Source organism: Heterodontus francisci, chromosome 4 (genome assembly GCF_036365525.1).
Source record: "Heterodontus francisci isolate sHetFra1 chromosome 4, sHetFra1.hap1, whole genome shotgun sequence".
Taxonomy (NCBI): domain Eukaryota; kingdom Metazoa; phylum Chordata; class Chondrichthyes; order Heterodontiformes; family Heterodontidae; genus Heterodontus; species Heterodontus francisci.
This window is the reverse complement of record NC_090374.1, coordinates 108,158,496-108,174,697: the sequence shown is the minus strand read 5'-3', so window position 1 is coordinate 108,174,697 and position 16,202 is coordinate 108,158,496. Positions and strand designations below refer to the sequence as shown.

Below are 16,202 nucleotides of genomic sequence, written 5' to 3'. Positions count from 1 at the left end.
CAAGACCTTTTTTTATACCAATATTTGAATCTTATAAAGAGTAAAATATTTTCAATATTTGTATTTTAGAGCATTTTTGCATTCTTTGATCGAATTCAGAATGATCTAATTCAGAAGAAGCCTTGGCCAGTCTGAAAATTCTGAAAATTGTGCCTGCAGTTATCAAAGTGATAGAAATTTAATGAATCAATCTGACCAGCTCCAAATCTAAACTATCTGCTGTAATCTAATGTGCCTTTCCCTGCATTCTTTCATATTTTCTTTTTGTTATAAATTTCCTTTTAAAATCAGTGATAACTCAAGTTAAATAGCTATGTGATGTGATGCATCCCATATTCTGACATCACTTTGGAAATAAATCGTATTCCTTTCCTTCCTATATTTTTGGTATGCCCCTTTATTTCCTGAACCAATTTCAGGCTCCTTGTTTTGGAATGAATAATAAAAATGGCAATATCAAATATTTTTAATTATCAGATCCCAGCTCTAATTTGTTCCATGGGAACAGGAGTAGGCCATTTAGCCCCTTGTCCCCGTTACACTATTCAATGAGATCATGGCTGATTTGCAATCTAGCTCCACATACACACCTTTGCACCATATCCCTTAATGCCTTTGCTTAACAAAAATCTATCAATCTCAGATTTAAGATTAAGAATTGAGCTAGCATCAATTGCCACTTGCAAAAGAGAATTCCAAATTTTGACCACCCTTTGTGGGTGGAAGGGTTTCCTAATTTCACTCTTGAACGATCTGGCTCTAATTTTTAGATAATGCCTTCTGGTTCCAGATTCCCAAGCCAGTGGAATTAGTTTCTCTATCTACCCGTTCTGTTCAACTCAATATCTTGAAAACTTTGATCAAATCGTCCCTCAATCTTCTAATTTCCAGGGAATGCAACTCTCATTTCTCCTCAGATAATGAAGCAGTCCATGCTTGCATGCAACTCTCAGGCCTCCTCCTGGCATCCGCAGCATCACAGATGCCAGTCTTCAGCCAATTCGATTCACTCCGCGTGATTTCAAGAAATGACTGAAGGTACTGGATACTGTGAAGGCTATGGGCCCTGACAACATTCTGGCAATAGTATTGAAGACCTGTGCTCCAGAACTTGCCTCGCCCCTAGCCAAGCTGTTTCAATACAGCTGCAACACTGGCATCTACCTGGTAATGTGGAAAATTGCCCAAGTATGTCCTGTACACAAAAAGCAGGACGAGGCCAACCCTGCCAATAATCGCCCCATCAGTCTACTCAATCATCAGTGAAATGATGGAAGGGGTCATCGACAGTGCTATCAAGTGGCACTTGCTCAGTAATAACCTGCTCATTGACACTCAGTTTGGGTTCTACCAGGGCCACTCAGCTCTGGACCTCATTACAGCCTTGGTTCAAACATGGACAAAAGAGCTGAACTCCAGAGGTAAGGTGAGAGTAACTGCCCTTGACATCAAGGCAGCATTTGACCCAGTATGGCATCAAGGAGCCCTAGCAAAATTGGAGTCAATGGGAATCAGGGAGAAAGCTCTCTGCTGGTGGGAGTCGTACCTACTGCAAAGGAAGATGATTGTGGTTGTTGGAGGTCAATCATTTCAGCTCCAGGACATAACTGCAGAAGTTTCCCAGGATAGTGTCCTAGGCCCAACCATTCGCGACTCCTCAGATACTGAAACAATCCGTGCAGAAATGCAGCAAGAGCTGGACAATATCCAAGCTTGGGCTGATAAGTGGTAAGTAACATTTGTGCCACACAAGTCCCAGGCAATGACCATCTCCAACAAGAGAGAAGCTAACCACCTTTCCTTGACATTCAATGGCATTATGATCGCTGAATCCCCTTGCTATCAACATCCTTGGGGTTACCATTGACCAGAAACTGAACTTGTGTAGCCATATAAATACAGTGGCTACATGAACAGGTCAGAGGCTCAGAATCCTGCGGTGATTAACTGACCTGACGCCCCAAAGCTTGTCCACCATCTACAAGGCACAAGTCAGGAGTGTGATGGAATACTCTCCACTTGCCTGGATGGATGCAGCTACAACACTCAAGAAGATCGACACCATCCAGGACAAAGCAGCCCACTTGATTGGCACCCATTCCACAAACATTCACTCCCTCCACCACCGATGCACAGTGGCAGAAGTGTGTACCATCTACAAGATGCACTGCAGCAACGCACCAAGGCTCCTTAGACAGCACCTTCCAAACCCACAACCTCTACCACCTAGCAGGACAAGGGCAGCAGATACATGGGAACACCACCACCTGCAAGTTCCGCTCCAAGCCACACACCATCCTGACTTGGAACTATATCGCCGTTCCTTCACTGTCGCTGGGTCAAAATCATGGAACACCCTTCCTCATAGCACTGTAGATGTATCTATCCCACATGGACTGCAGTGGTTCAAGAAGACAGCTCACCACCACCTTCTCAAGGGCAATTAGGGATGGGCAATAAATGCTGCACCAGCTAGCGATGCCCACATCCCATGAATGAATATAAAGAAAAAGCAAGATCTGGACAACATTCAGACTTGGGCTAATAAGGGCAAGTAACATTTGTGCCACACAAATGCCAGGCAATGATCATCTCCAACTAGAGAGAATCTTAACTCCCTTTAGTATTCAACAGCATTAACATCTATCCGTCTTTCAATTCTGTGGAGCAAAAAACAGATGAAAGGTCTCACAGACGGGAAATGTTAATCATTTTTCTCTCCACAGATGCTGCCTGACCTGCTGAGTATTTCCAGCATTTTCTGTTTTTGTTACAGATTTCCAGCATCTGTTGTATTTTGCTTTTGTTATTGCAGATATTAATACCAGGCAGTTTTAAAAAAAAATTCCAATGTTATTCAGTGCTGAACTAAAATAATAAACGTTATTGTCATTAACAATAACAGGACTGCACTAGTAACATTAGTACGAATTTAAGTACTGGACCACTGCAGATCAAATATAAGCTGTGCCAACTAGTGTATGTTATTTTGTGATTTTAAAATACATTTTGATGGCATCCATACTGAACTTGTAACAATGGCACTGTATAAACTGAATTGAAAGGCGGATAGATGCACAAACTTGATGCAGCACAAAGTAACAAAATTATGGTTTGAATCTAACATTTCTCATATTGCAATCCGAACATGCACACACTCCTCAGTACTCTTACTTTCTTTCACCTTCCATCTGCCCAATGGCATGCACTCCCCCACCCCCCGGCCCCCACTGTTGAGCTGAAGCTCCTCTTGTGATTCTCTCTGCAAAAATATATTTGAGCGCTAGCTATTAATTGATATCATTGAGTAGCAAGTCACACTTAAAAGAAAACAATATTGTGGAGAATGGACAGTCACTGTACTTTAAAATTCTTCTTCTTTGGCCTCCTTGTCTCGGGAAACAATGAATAAGTGCCTGGAGGTGGTCAGTGGTTTGTGGAGCAGCACCTGGAGTGGCTATAAAGGCCAATACTAGAGTGACAGACTTCCACAAGTGCTGCAGAAAAAATTGGTTGTCGGGGCTGTTACACAGTTGGCTCTCCCCTTGCGCTTCTGTCTTTTTTCCTGCCAACTGCTAAGTCTCTTCGACTTTAAAATTAATACTGGCACAAATTAAGCGAACAGAACGGGACAAGATTCAATCCCCAAAGTAGCAACGGCGGGGACAACCCTCTTCTAGTAAATAATGAATATAAAGGCTTCAAATGTTGGTTTTACATATATGGTACAGCAATATCAAAAGAAGACAAGTACCATAGAGATAACAAGTTCAAAATCTTTCCTGGATACTGAGGTTGATTTGTATCAGAGATTGTAGTGCAATGAAATAAGATCAATTACAAGCTCCTGTCCCATACACACTTTGGTGATTATTTCAACAGAATTAAACTTTGATGTCTTTGTTTTTGCTCACCCGGGATTCCGCAGCACAGCACACGTTCGCTATTTCTCCCACCAAGCTCTGTAAGATCCAAACTTAGAGTGGTTAGGTTCAGGACAATTTTGATGCCATATACTTGAGTATACAAAACAGAAATTGGATTCATCCAAAGTTGAGCATCCTTCTGTGTAACAAATCAGGTAAACACTACCAAATTGCAAAACTGCTCATGTTAACATTACAATTATCTTAAGAATGTTGGGCCCATTCATAGACTTTACACCAGTGGTCTTTCCTTGGACAAGTAGGCACAGGATTATGTTTTTATTGTGGTAAAGCAGGTGCCTGCTCTGTTGCTGAAAATTCAGCAATGCCAGGCAGTCAGCTTTGAATTACAATTTGTTTATGTTTTAAGTGGACTGATAGCAGAATCAAATGACTTAGGCCCATCTTTCTTGCAGATTAATTCCTTATCTCAAGAAACTTCACCCCCAATAAAAAAAAAACTATATAATCCTAAGGTGTCTCGAGGATTCTGAGCACTTCCTGGATTTCAGGCCAATTCTTATAAGGTGTGAAATGTCATCTTGTCAACAGTTATTCAGGTAGCATGGCCAGGGGACTATTTAATATCCATAGATTTCCAGGGTACTTATTTCCACATCGTGGAGCTTTTTAAAAAAAATCAGTATACGATAAGAAATAAGAATTAATGGGTCCTACTGACAATATGGCTGGAATTTTATGCACCCCTAAAGAGTGGATTGGTGGTGGGCGGGGTGGGGGGGTGTAAAATGGAATGGGACCCGGTCCCGCCTCCACTGCCATTTTACTCGGGGTGGTGATGGCGAAAACTGGCCCATCCACCCCAGGCCAATCAAGGCCCTTAAGTGGCCAATTAACAGCCACTTAAGGGCCTCTGCCCAGCACCACGGGAATTTTACCCTTGGCTGGGCAGACGGCTTTCTGACGGCTTGGGGGGGGGGGGGCTCATGATCAGGTACCCTGTGCCCACCAGACAGCCGCCCCCAATGCACCAAACAACCCCAACACTAAACACGCCCCCCATTCCACCAGTCAACCACCCTTGCCTCGCTGGTGCCCCACCGATCACCCCTGGAGAGGCCCCAAAAACTTACCTTTTCCCTGGGCTGTCCTTCCTCTTCTTCTGGAAGCTGGGTTGCATTCCCAGCAGTGGCCACCGCTCCCGGTGGAGCTGCCGGGGCTAAGAGCTGCGGGCCCGCTGATTGGCGGCTGGTTCAATAGGCAGGACTTCCTGTCTCAATGAGGTGGAAGTCCTGCCTCAGACCAATTAAAGGCCTGGGGACCATAAAAGGCGGTCCGGATCCCCAGGCCAGGCAGAGGTGGGTTCGCCACTGAGTTTACCGATGAGGGTAAAATTCAGCCCTATAAGTTGTTCCATTTCTCTCTGAGTACTGTTATGAGGAGAGATTGACATTTAGGGGACTACCACAGGGTTTCCTCTAGTAAATGTAACAGCATATCTGCTTCATGAAAACCTCCTACAACAGATGGTTGCAGGGGAATGCCACGAGCTATGATAGGTACACACTCCCATTACAATACAAAAATGATCATAATGCTTCTAAAAATTCGGCTAATAATTGATCACGCTAACTCATAATTGCATTGTTATCAAGATGTTAGTTCTTTTTAAAACAGAATAGGAAAACAGGGCGGCACAGTGGCGCAGTGGTTAGCACCGCAGCCTCACAGCTCCAGTGACCCGGGTTCAATTCTGGGTACTGCCTATGTGGAGTTTGCAAGTTCTCCCTGTGTCTGCATGGGTTTTCTCCGGGTGCTCCGGTTTCCTCCCACAGCCAAAAGACTTGCAGGTTGATAGGTAAATTGGCCATTATAAATTTCCCCTAGTATAGGTAGGTGGTCGGGAAATATAGGGACAGCTGGGGATGTGGTAGGAATATGGGATTAATATAAATGGGTGGTTGATGGTCGGCACAGACTCGGTGGGCCGAAGGGCCTGTTTCAGTGCTGTATCTCTAATAAAAATAAATAAAAAAAACACTCTGAAGCCACCTCCTCTCACTGCATCAGCTGGTTTATTTCATTAACTGAAGCACTAATTTTAGTACTTCTAATTGGAAGTCTCACTAGAGAAAATGAGCCGGATAGTTTCTGTTTCTCTTTGGAGTTCATCTAGCAGGCCACACAGCTTTGACACACCCTCTTTCATCTGGATGAGCAGTTTCCAGACAATGAGGGCTGCTATCATTTGCTTCTCTAACACTGCCTCCATCAAGTCACTGATGCAATCCACCACATCTTTCTCTTTAATAAGATCCCTTTTTGAAAAAATTCTGCTTCACACTCAATTCTGCACATATCATCTTGGTTATCTTGAGCAAAGACACCTGCCTACTATCCTGAAGTCAGCCAGAGGCATTGTAAGCAGCACACAACATTCATCCTCCTGTATCTCTAAATAAATAAATGTCTCTAAACAACACGGGAACAGGAGTAGGCCATTCAATTACAGATGGCTGATCTGTACCTCAACTCTATTTACCTGTCTTTGCTCCATTTCCTTTGAAAGTATAATCATCTCTGCTTGATTTTCATTTTGATTATGCGATGTTCTGTACTAATGTAATGAGATATCCTACTCATTCTATTTCTTTGTAAAATTTTCTTGTAAAGATTCTTATGCAGGGAAACACCAGAACCTTTTCACATTATCGACTCACTGTGACCATGTTTGTGTTATATACCAACACTAATACTTAGTATACTGTAGATTTTCACTTAAATTTGTGTAATAAATTTTTTGAACATTTGAGATTCTGTGGATTTCTTGTGCCGCCTATCCTGCTAAGTCAGTTTACTTTTGCAACTTCATCACTGGTTGCTTTCCTGTCAATCATACCTCTTAATTGCATTAGCATATTTGTGGTTGAGGGTTTCTTTGCTTCTAGGTATACCTGTGTTTTCTTTATCCAATCGCTGAATTTCAGTCTTCCCGGTATTTATTTTCAGGCCGATTTGGAATTGCTGCAGTATTCCAACTCCAAAGATGATTTATAACCCTTTCTCACATTCCATCAATGCAGTACAAATGATAGGCTGTATTATTAACACTACAGGTCCTACTTCTAGATCTCTTGTGCATGTGATTATACTAATTTTTCAGTTGGATATTGAAGGATTATGATGGCCACACATGTCCATGTGATATGCTTCCACCCCCATCTTGAACCAAAAATAAAAACAGAAAGTGCTGGAAATAACTAGGTCAGGCAGCATCTGTGGAGAGAGGAGCAGAGTTAACATTTCAGTTCTGATGAAAGGTCACAGACCTGAAACGTTAATTCTGCTTCTCTCTCCACAGATGCTGCCCGACCTGCAGCACTTTCTGTTTTTATTTCAGATTTCCAACCTCTGCAGTATTTTGCTATTATCCACCTTGAACCATCCAGCCTCCTTTTATGTGATGCGGAATGCTCATTGAAAAAAAATTTCGTTTGATCAGCATCATTTATTGAGTGCAAAATTAGTTTGAACGAATATTCTCCAACTTATTTGCACTATTTTTCTGGATACCTATGCATTACATCAACATCCAGAAGCCAGATACTTTCAAAACAATTTAAAAATCCCTGAAGTGGGAACGCTATGGGAAGAGATGGGCTACGTTTTGGACATTTACTTTGTTTTATGACCCACGAACATTTTTTTTTACGTTGATAAAAATTAAGTCTTTGGTATGTTTGCACCAAACTATATACACCGTACTCTAACAATCGGAACGGTGCTTTTAAAGACGTGTAACTCTTGTGACTTTCAACGTGAGAAGCTCCCACTGTTTCACTTTTTACTATCTTCCTGATGATAATCGAAGAAATTTATGCTGGAGTCGGTACTTCAACTGTTGTGCTAATTCATTTTGAAAATTCTATTGCAACTGTCTTTGTATTGGTTCTTGGTGTAGCCAATGATCTTTGACGGCTTTGCATGCTAACTATTCTACTGTATGAGGAAATGTCTGTAGCCTGTTGTGTTCAAAACACTGACAAGGTACCTCCATATTATATTGTTACGAGAAGTAAAGTTTGCCTTCACAACTGAAGTTAACTATTCGGTTGCCCTTGCATAAGCCTTTGATAAATGGAAACTTACTGAGTTTATTCCGGATGATTTAATGAGTGATTTAATGAGTGAAATTGACACGATTCCTACTTTAGTACACAGTGCATTCCAGACTAAATCTATTTGGGTGTGATTCTGTAAGCAGGCTCTAGGTGGCATCGAGCAAATGGCATATTGTATAGTATCTTTAAAGTTAATCTCGCCACCTTGTAAAATTATGGTTCCTGGAAAAGCCTTCGGGCTCTGAGGCACAAATTTAAGTCATCGGCTCGATGTAATGAAAGACTGCCGTTATATTTTATAACTTACAGTGCGCCGCCTCCTTTGCTTTTAAGTTGAAGAAATGTTTACTTTGTGCTCATTTTAAAATGCTTTATTCTTGCTAATGCTGAAATTCCTGTCCTGAAAATTGGCTCTGTGGATCAGAGAGAAACATTATACTTTCCAGCTTAATATTTCAATTTTAGTTTGTGCAGTTAAACATGGTAAGTTTTTTAACTTTTTGTTCAACTAATGAAGATCCAGGTTATTGGTAACAATGGAAGAATGTGCTGGAATTTTATTTTTTGAATTGGATTTGATATTTTACTCTTGCAATATTGCTTAGACTATCATACGTTAGTACATAGGCAATTTAATAACAATTTAATGCAACAATCATTTCTCAAGGAACAAATTACTGTGATTTAGATGTGGGTTCTTGTAATGGTATAGACACACATAATTTCGGCTTATTAAAGCATATTAAATTAAATTAATCAATTTTAGTATATAGTCCTTGAATAGGTGATTTTAAAATTCTACTATACTCTTAGTCACTTCTTTAAATTTACGTTTATACTGATTGCATTTTTTGGTGTTTATGGTAAAGTCAATGTATACAATGTTACAATTCGCCACTGCGACATTTCAAATATAAATTTTGCTTTTGCATTAACCATAATGAGGTGCACTGGGAGACCATCAGTAAGTACTCACTACAGATAGAATACACAAAAAGCTCAAACAGGTTTACAGTTAATCACCAGAAGCAATCCCATAACTTTTTCTTAGTATTCATAAAGTGAAAACGCAACGGTTTCCTACTGCCCCTTCATGTGCTGGAAGCAAAGTTTCAGTTTCAATTTTTGAAGAAGCTATCTTTGGCTCTGTGTTAGATTATTTATTCTTGTGCAATGTTACCTTGAGCAAGTGTTCCGCAAGCTGTAAAACCGATGAGGTAGGATCCAACCAATGATGATGTACTTTCCCAATGGATTCGGGCCACAGTCTACCAGGGCGCTTTGAATTATGAGGTATTCCACCCAGAACAGTTTTAATGTATAACTGTCTTAAAATGCGATTTAAAACTCCTTTCCCTCCAACATTCATATATTTATGAAGATTTGCTTATCAGAAGACCACAGTTATGGCCAGTGCTGTGATAGATGGAGGATCTGTCTTGTTTCAAATCATGAAGAACTAGATTTCGAAGATAATTTTACGGGAGTATGTGTCTGATACGTGGAGTGATCACTTTAAGTTAGTTACTATCTGGTTGGGAAAATACAGACATTATCTAGGCCAGAACTCCCAATATTTAGTATCAACATAAACAATGATTGTGAGTTCCTTTTCCACTGATGCCTTTGATTGCATTTGAGGAACCTACACATGCCCACAGACAAGATACTGAAGGTGGAAACTTTCTCGCTATGTTCTCACCATATTGCTATTGCAATCTGGTTGGCTGCAACTATTTGTTCTGCGTGTAATCAGTTCAGAGCGAGAGAAACGGCGGGATAAAAGATAGCCTTTCAGGCTCTCAGCCTAAAAATATGCAATTGTTTTAACACTCAATTATTGGCTGCAAGAAGGGGACAGCTAATTGTTTGCAATTCCTGACCCACCAGAAAGTACGAGTCTGTTGTAGCAGGCATTTAGCCTGGTGATTGACAGATCCAAGTTCCTTGTCCACCTCACAGAGATGAATACTACGTTGATACTAGAGTTTGCATGTACTGTGCAAATAGAAAAAAAAAACATGAATCTCTTGATATTTTCTGCCCAAAGTCTAGTGGAAAGAATCTTTTTATTTCTGGGCGAACACATCTGATTAATGTCATCTTGCAGTCCAGTTTTTTTTTGAAGGACCAGCTGAATGGATTAAAGGAAAACAGTAGGTGAGCTGGAAATGGATTTTCAGATGCGTTTAATAAGATGTCATGTCATTAAAATGCAAAAACATGGTTAAATTTGATTGACATGAATGAATCAAAAAGGCGAATTGGGTTTTGTTTGGATTGGAGAAGAATTGGAAGGGATGTCTCTGAAAGGTGATTTGGATTTAGGCGTAGGACACACTATCAAAACATGTCGATGATACAAAAGTAGAGCATTTGGTAAACAGCGAAGAGGAGTTGAAACTGAATGCAGAGAAGTATAAAGTAATGCATCTTGGAAGAAAAACAAGGAATTATACACTCAGTAGAAAGTTGAAAAATGTCCTCTCTCTCCAACTGACCAGGAATTCTTCTTCCAGTTGGTAATTCAGAGAATTTTTTTTATCTGAATTATAGAGTTTCAGCATGTAACCCTTTGCCCCAACAGGCTTATGTTGGCTTTCCGGGAAAAAAAACTTATTAGTTTCATTCCCTTCCCCCTACTCTTTTAATATTGTTTTTCAATTATTAATTCACTTGCCATATATAAACTATTATGACTTCTGTGTCCACCACTGCCAATTCCTAACAACCCCTCTATTTATACAAACCCTTAACCTCTCACCTTGCTCTTTTGGTGATGACCCTAAATGCATGCCTCTAATTGCTGACTCAGTGACCAGTGGAAATAGCTGTTAGTAATTTGTAACTTCTCATTGCTTTTCCTCCTGATTTATACTACAAACGTACTATTCATTGTAATATAAGCATCTACTATATTTGGTTTACTGGTTTGTGCTTTCACTTTTGTTGCTGGGGGTATCCAAACTGACAGCGGCAGCTGATGTTTCCTAGTTACCAGTGATTGAACTGTCTGACACAAAAACCCCACACTTATTGCTGAATATTTCAAGCTAGTTAAAGGAATGTGTGATATGTGTTGGAAATGAAACTATTGTACGGGTCCACTCTCCTCATTAAAAAGCGAAGATGGTAAAATTATTTGTTGAAGACGCTAGGACAACAGCTTTTAAAAAAATAGATTTATTGAATCTTGCATCGCGAAATCGGCCTGCAGATTTTAGGAGTCATAATCTGAAAGGTTGAATGATATTTGCATCCGACCAATGACACTGAAAGCGACACACCGCCACCGCCGGGGTTCAAGGATCAGTGCGACTCAGTCAATCTCGGCCAGCCTTTAAGGTACTGTGTTATGGTGGCATTGTGTGACTCGGGGTCTCTGGAGAGATTCTTCTGTTTGCTAATGCTTTGGAAGTCTACGAAGTTCCATTTTTGCTATAAAATTATCAGAAGGTAGAAGAAGACGAATTAAATGAAGGTTCATTTTAAGGTAACAAATCTTGTCATGACCTGGAAAGCCCGATTTGCATGCGTCTTGTATTCGAATAGCAACAATCTTAAGCTAACTGTACCAATGCTAAACAGTAGTGCAGTATTGGAGCATTATTCTGTGGCACAAGGTCGCAATGTTTGTAGAAAGTGTGTAGAACTATTCAAAGGTTCTCGTTTAATACTTAACCTGCATGCTGTTCACCTCCTGTGATTCCAAAGTTCATTTCTTGTCTCCGAAACAGCTCGACGGTCCAATTTCTTACCCAGGGAGCACATAAACAACGCGTTAATCTGAAATCAGCAGTGCGAAACAAAAGATGTACGTTTTTAGAAAAAATACAGTAATACATTATTCATGCAATTGTCAACTCAGCGTCGTAATAGGTACTTTTTATTTGTGGTTTGTGAAAAAGTACATGAACGCAAATAAACTATATTATACATTCATTTAAAATCAACTGTGTAAATCAGATATTGATTTATTTGAAGAGCTAGGTGCATAAATGAGTTAGAATATTATCTCTGAATGATGCCGTTTATTGTATTCCGCAAATTAAAAAAAAAATCATCAGCCTGGAAACCCTCACATTTCAATTGTCCAAGTAAAATTCCTTATATACGCGATTTCAAGTCAGACTATTGAAGCAAATTGCAAACTCACTTATTGCCATTATCTTCAAATCTTAGATAATTGATCCAAAGAATAATTTCTTGAGACAATCTAGTGCTAATTTGCGCCAAGGGCAGCCTAACTCATGAACTTCATTAGAAGAGTTATTAAAATGCTAATAATTATTGTATCGCTTGCCCATCTTAACATTGAGAAGAAAAGGCAGTATTTGCTCTGAATAGGTTATTGGGGAACGTTTGACACTATTGGAAACCAAATGTTAATCTTGTATTTTGGTTCATTTTAAAGCTACCCATCAGAGAATATTTCAGTTTTCCCCTCCATGAGTTTGTTCTATAGGATTTGTTCTGCCTTACTGACAGAAACCTGGATAATCAAGACTGACCTGCAATAATGCACATTTCACCACTCCCAAGGGGTTAAACAGCAACAGCTGAGAATATAAATCCAGGTTGGAGAGTGGGAAACTGCAAGAAATGAAGCAGAACAGGGCATTTATACTCCTTGATTCACTGGCATGACCTTTTCTGGATTTTGAAAACAAAATCGATTTATAGATTTATGCCATTGGAACTGGCCTATATGCTTGTATGTGTGTAATCAACCTTGGCAACAAAGGTTAAATTACAATTCAAGCCTTGAAAAAGAATTTACATTTTCAGCTGGTGTAGATTGTATTAATAATTTTGTTCAAGTTTGTTTTTGGGTGCCTTTGTACTTGTAAGGCTTCATTGAAACATCCACGCCTCCACAGTTTCAATTTCCTATGAGCAAGATTTAAATAGTAGGTTGACCAGTGCATGGGGACTTTGTTGCTTACCTGTTTAAAGTGCTGGGAAGGCTGGTCCTGCTCATCTAATAAAGTGCTTGAGGGGGTGTCATTGTGCTGATGATTAAAATGCTGATGAGTACTTTGCAGCAGGCTGTATAAAAAGTCAATGATATTCTGGGCGAACTGAGTCTCCAGTGAAGCCTGCATTTGTTCGCCATCAATGCCAACACTAAGCCAGCTACTTTGTAAATCAGAGCAATATCCACATTGAACAGATACCCTGCCAAAGTGTTCAGCGCACCATCATTGAACTAACTCCAGCTGAGTGGCTGTCTAGTCATCTTAATTACCCCAGTGGAAAACTTACACATCTTGCTCTGAAAGCTCAATAATCAGTTGTCGACAGACAACAGCAGAACTAAGAAAAAGGGAAAAGTAGCCTAGCATGTTCAACTTAAATCTTTATTTTCCATTAACTATCACACACATTCTCCCCATTACCATTTTTTTTAAAAAGCAGAAAACATTCTCCATTGATGTTTCATTTTTCTTTATTATGATCATATTAATATACATATAAGAGAAACATATAAAAACAAGAAATGCTGGAAAACTCAGCAGGCCTGCTGAGTATTTCCAGCAGTTCTTGTTTTTATTTCAGATATCCAACATCTGCAGTATTTTGCTTTTATTATATAAGAAAAACATATAACTGATTTCACTCTAAGTGAAACAGTGTACATATTGTTTGAATTGTTATGACCTGCAACAGTAGCATGACTACCAATTGGTGAGGTAAATATTATGTTAGGACAGCAGCTAAAGGTGCCAAAATTGTATTAAATAATATATTAAGATAAAAAAAGCTACCTTCAAATCTACTGAACTCTGTAAGGGTTTCTGTATAGGTTCTGTCAATGTAATATTTCTGTCTCCTGCACCCTACCTTATTGCTTACTAGCCCTGTTATTACAATAGCTTTACTAGACAAGTAGGCATTTGGGAATGAGGGACTGTTTTAAAATAAACAGCTGCCAATGGGTTGTGGTAACTCTATGTGGAAATATAGTCATACCCTTTCCTTGAAAAGCTGTTAAGATTGAGAATTTGGAATGGATTTCACCCAGATGTGTTTGTCAAATGCCAGAGAATCTCAGGATAAGTAACAGAATGAATGTTGAGATTGACTGCCTTCCTGGCTGTGGAAGGGTTGGTGAGGGTGGGTGCGAAGCGGGGGTTAATTTCAGCTCTTTGCAAGGCCAAGGGAACTGAAGATGAAATTTTTAAAAATTAAACCTGGTTTTGCATATCATGGCATTTTAAGTTGGCATGGATCTGCAGGCAAAGGCAAAGATATTAAACAAATTACTTTGTAACACTGAACAGCAGACCCATAACCAATTTTTTGCTGTGTCTTATGAAAAGCCGCAGTAATTTTGTGGGGGAGTAATATTTTGTTTCTGTTAAGGGAGATAGGGGAACCAGTGTGTCATTATTTTGGCAGAAGCAGAGGCCCACCCTGTTTCCTATCATAAAACATCTGTATTATATATTTTTACACAGAAATTTTATTCATTGGGAATTTAAAATTAAATTCTATTAGCTATTTTCTGAAAGTAATTAGTTTGTTTTTATCATGTGTGTGTTGGGGTGTGGGGAGAAAGGAGTATGCCAGTACCGTTTAGGGCAGGGGTCGGCAATAAGTCGCCAAAAAAAACTATTGTGAGCTGCAAGATGAAAATTCAGCATTTCTAAACCAAATACTTGGAAAATTGCCAAGTATCTTTGGTAGAATGCATAATTTGCATATATAATAAATAAAATACATGTAAGGAATTTATGTATCAAGAAAAAAAAAAATTAAGATCGACCTAATTCTGAATTATCACTTTTTAAAAACTTTTTAAACTATAATTTTGTCAGTTCAGCCATCTTTAAAACAAACTTTAACTTAATATGCATGCAATTAAGACAAATTTTTGGCTATTTATTCTTGTGATTAAAAAAAGCTTCTAATAGCACATTCAGAATAAAATATTAATTGAGCTGTATTAGAAACAATAGTGGTCGCAACCATAAAACCTGATCCTGAAATCATAGACATTATCTATAACCATGGTGTGCAGCAAGGTTAAACTCAAACCAAAGAAGCTGCATCACTCCAAGCAGAAGGGTTGCCCACGCATCAACACTAGCAGAATCTCTCATCCACAGCTGTTACATAGGTTTCTAAATTCAGTTGAAAAAGCCCTTCAAAACACTCCTACAGGGGATGCAGAGACCAAGTGGTCCCACATCAGAGACACCATCTATGACTCAGTAATGACCACCTATGGCAAACATGTAAAGCGGAATGTAGACTGGTTTCAATCTCACTTTGAAGAGCTGGAACCTATCATAGCCGCTAAGCACATTGCACTGCTGAACTACAAGAAAGCCCCCAGCGAGTTAACATCCGTAGCACTTAAAGCAGCGAGAAGCGCTGGACAAAGAACAGCCAGGCGCTGCGCAAATGACTACTGGCAACACCTATGCAGTCATATTCAGCTGGCCTCTGACACTGGAAACAGCAGAGGAATGTATGATGGCATTAAGAGAGCTTTTGGGCCAACCATCAAGAAGATCACCCCCCCCTCAAATCTAAATCAGGGGACACGATCACTGACCAATGCAAGCAAATGGACCGCTGGGTGCAGCACTACCTAGAACTGTACTCTAGGGAAAATGTTGTCACTGAGACTGCCCTCAATGCAGCCCAGCCTCTACCAGTCATGGATGAGCTGGACATACAGCCAACAAAATCGGAACTCAGTGATGCCATTGATTCTCTAGCCAGCGGAAAAGCCCCTGGGAATTTATTTTTTATTTATTTAGAGATACAGCACTGAAATAGGCCCTTCGGCCCACCGAGTCTGTGCCGACCATCAACCACCCATTTAGACTCCTTTTGGGCCTCCTTATCTCGAGAGACAATGGATACGCGCCTGGAGGTGGTCAGTGGTTTGTGAAGCAGCGCCTGGAGTGGCTATAAAGGCCAATTCTGGAGTGACAGGCTCTTCCACAGGTGCTGCAGAGAAATTTGTTTGTTGGGGCTGTTGCACACCCATTTAGACTAATCCTACATTAATCCCATATTCCTATCACATCCCCACAATTCCCCTACCACCTACCTATACACTATACTAGGGGCAATTTATAATGGCCAATTTACCTATCAACCTGCAAGTCTTTGGCTGTGGGAGGAAACCGGAGCACCCGGTGAAAACCCACATGGTCACAGGGAGAACTTGGAAACT

General features: G+C 40.0%; 1 long non-coding RNA gene across 1 annotated transcript; it reads right to left on the bottom strand.

Moving 5' to 3' along the window:
- Positions 1-11,205: 11,205 nt before the first annotated feature.
- Positions 11,206-13,226, bottom strand: LOC137369181 (uncharacterized). Its single transcript, XR_010974887.1, has 3 exons — positions 12,955-13,226; positions 11,691-11,794; positions 11,206-11,446 (listed from the first exon to the last, which is right to left on the bottom strand). It is a non-coding gene; the product is annotated as an uncharacterized lncRNA (long non-coding RNA).
- Positions 13,227-16,202: the final 2,976 nt, after the last annotated feature.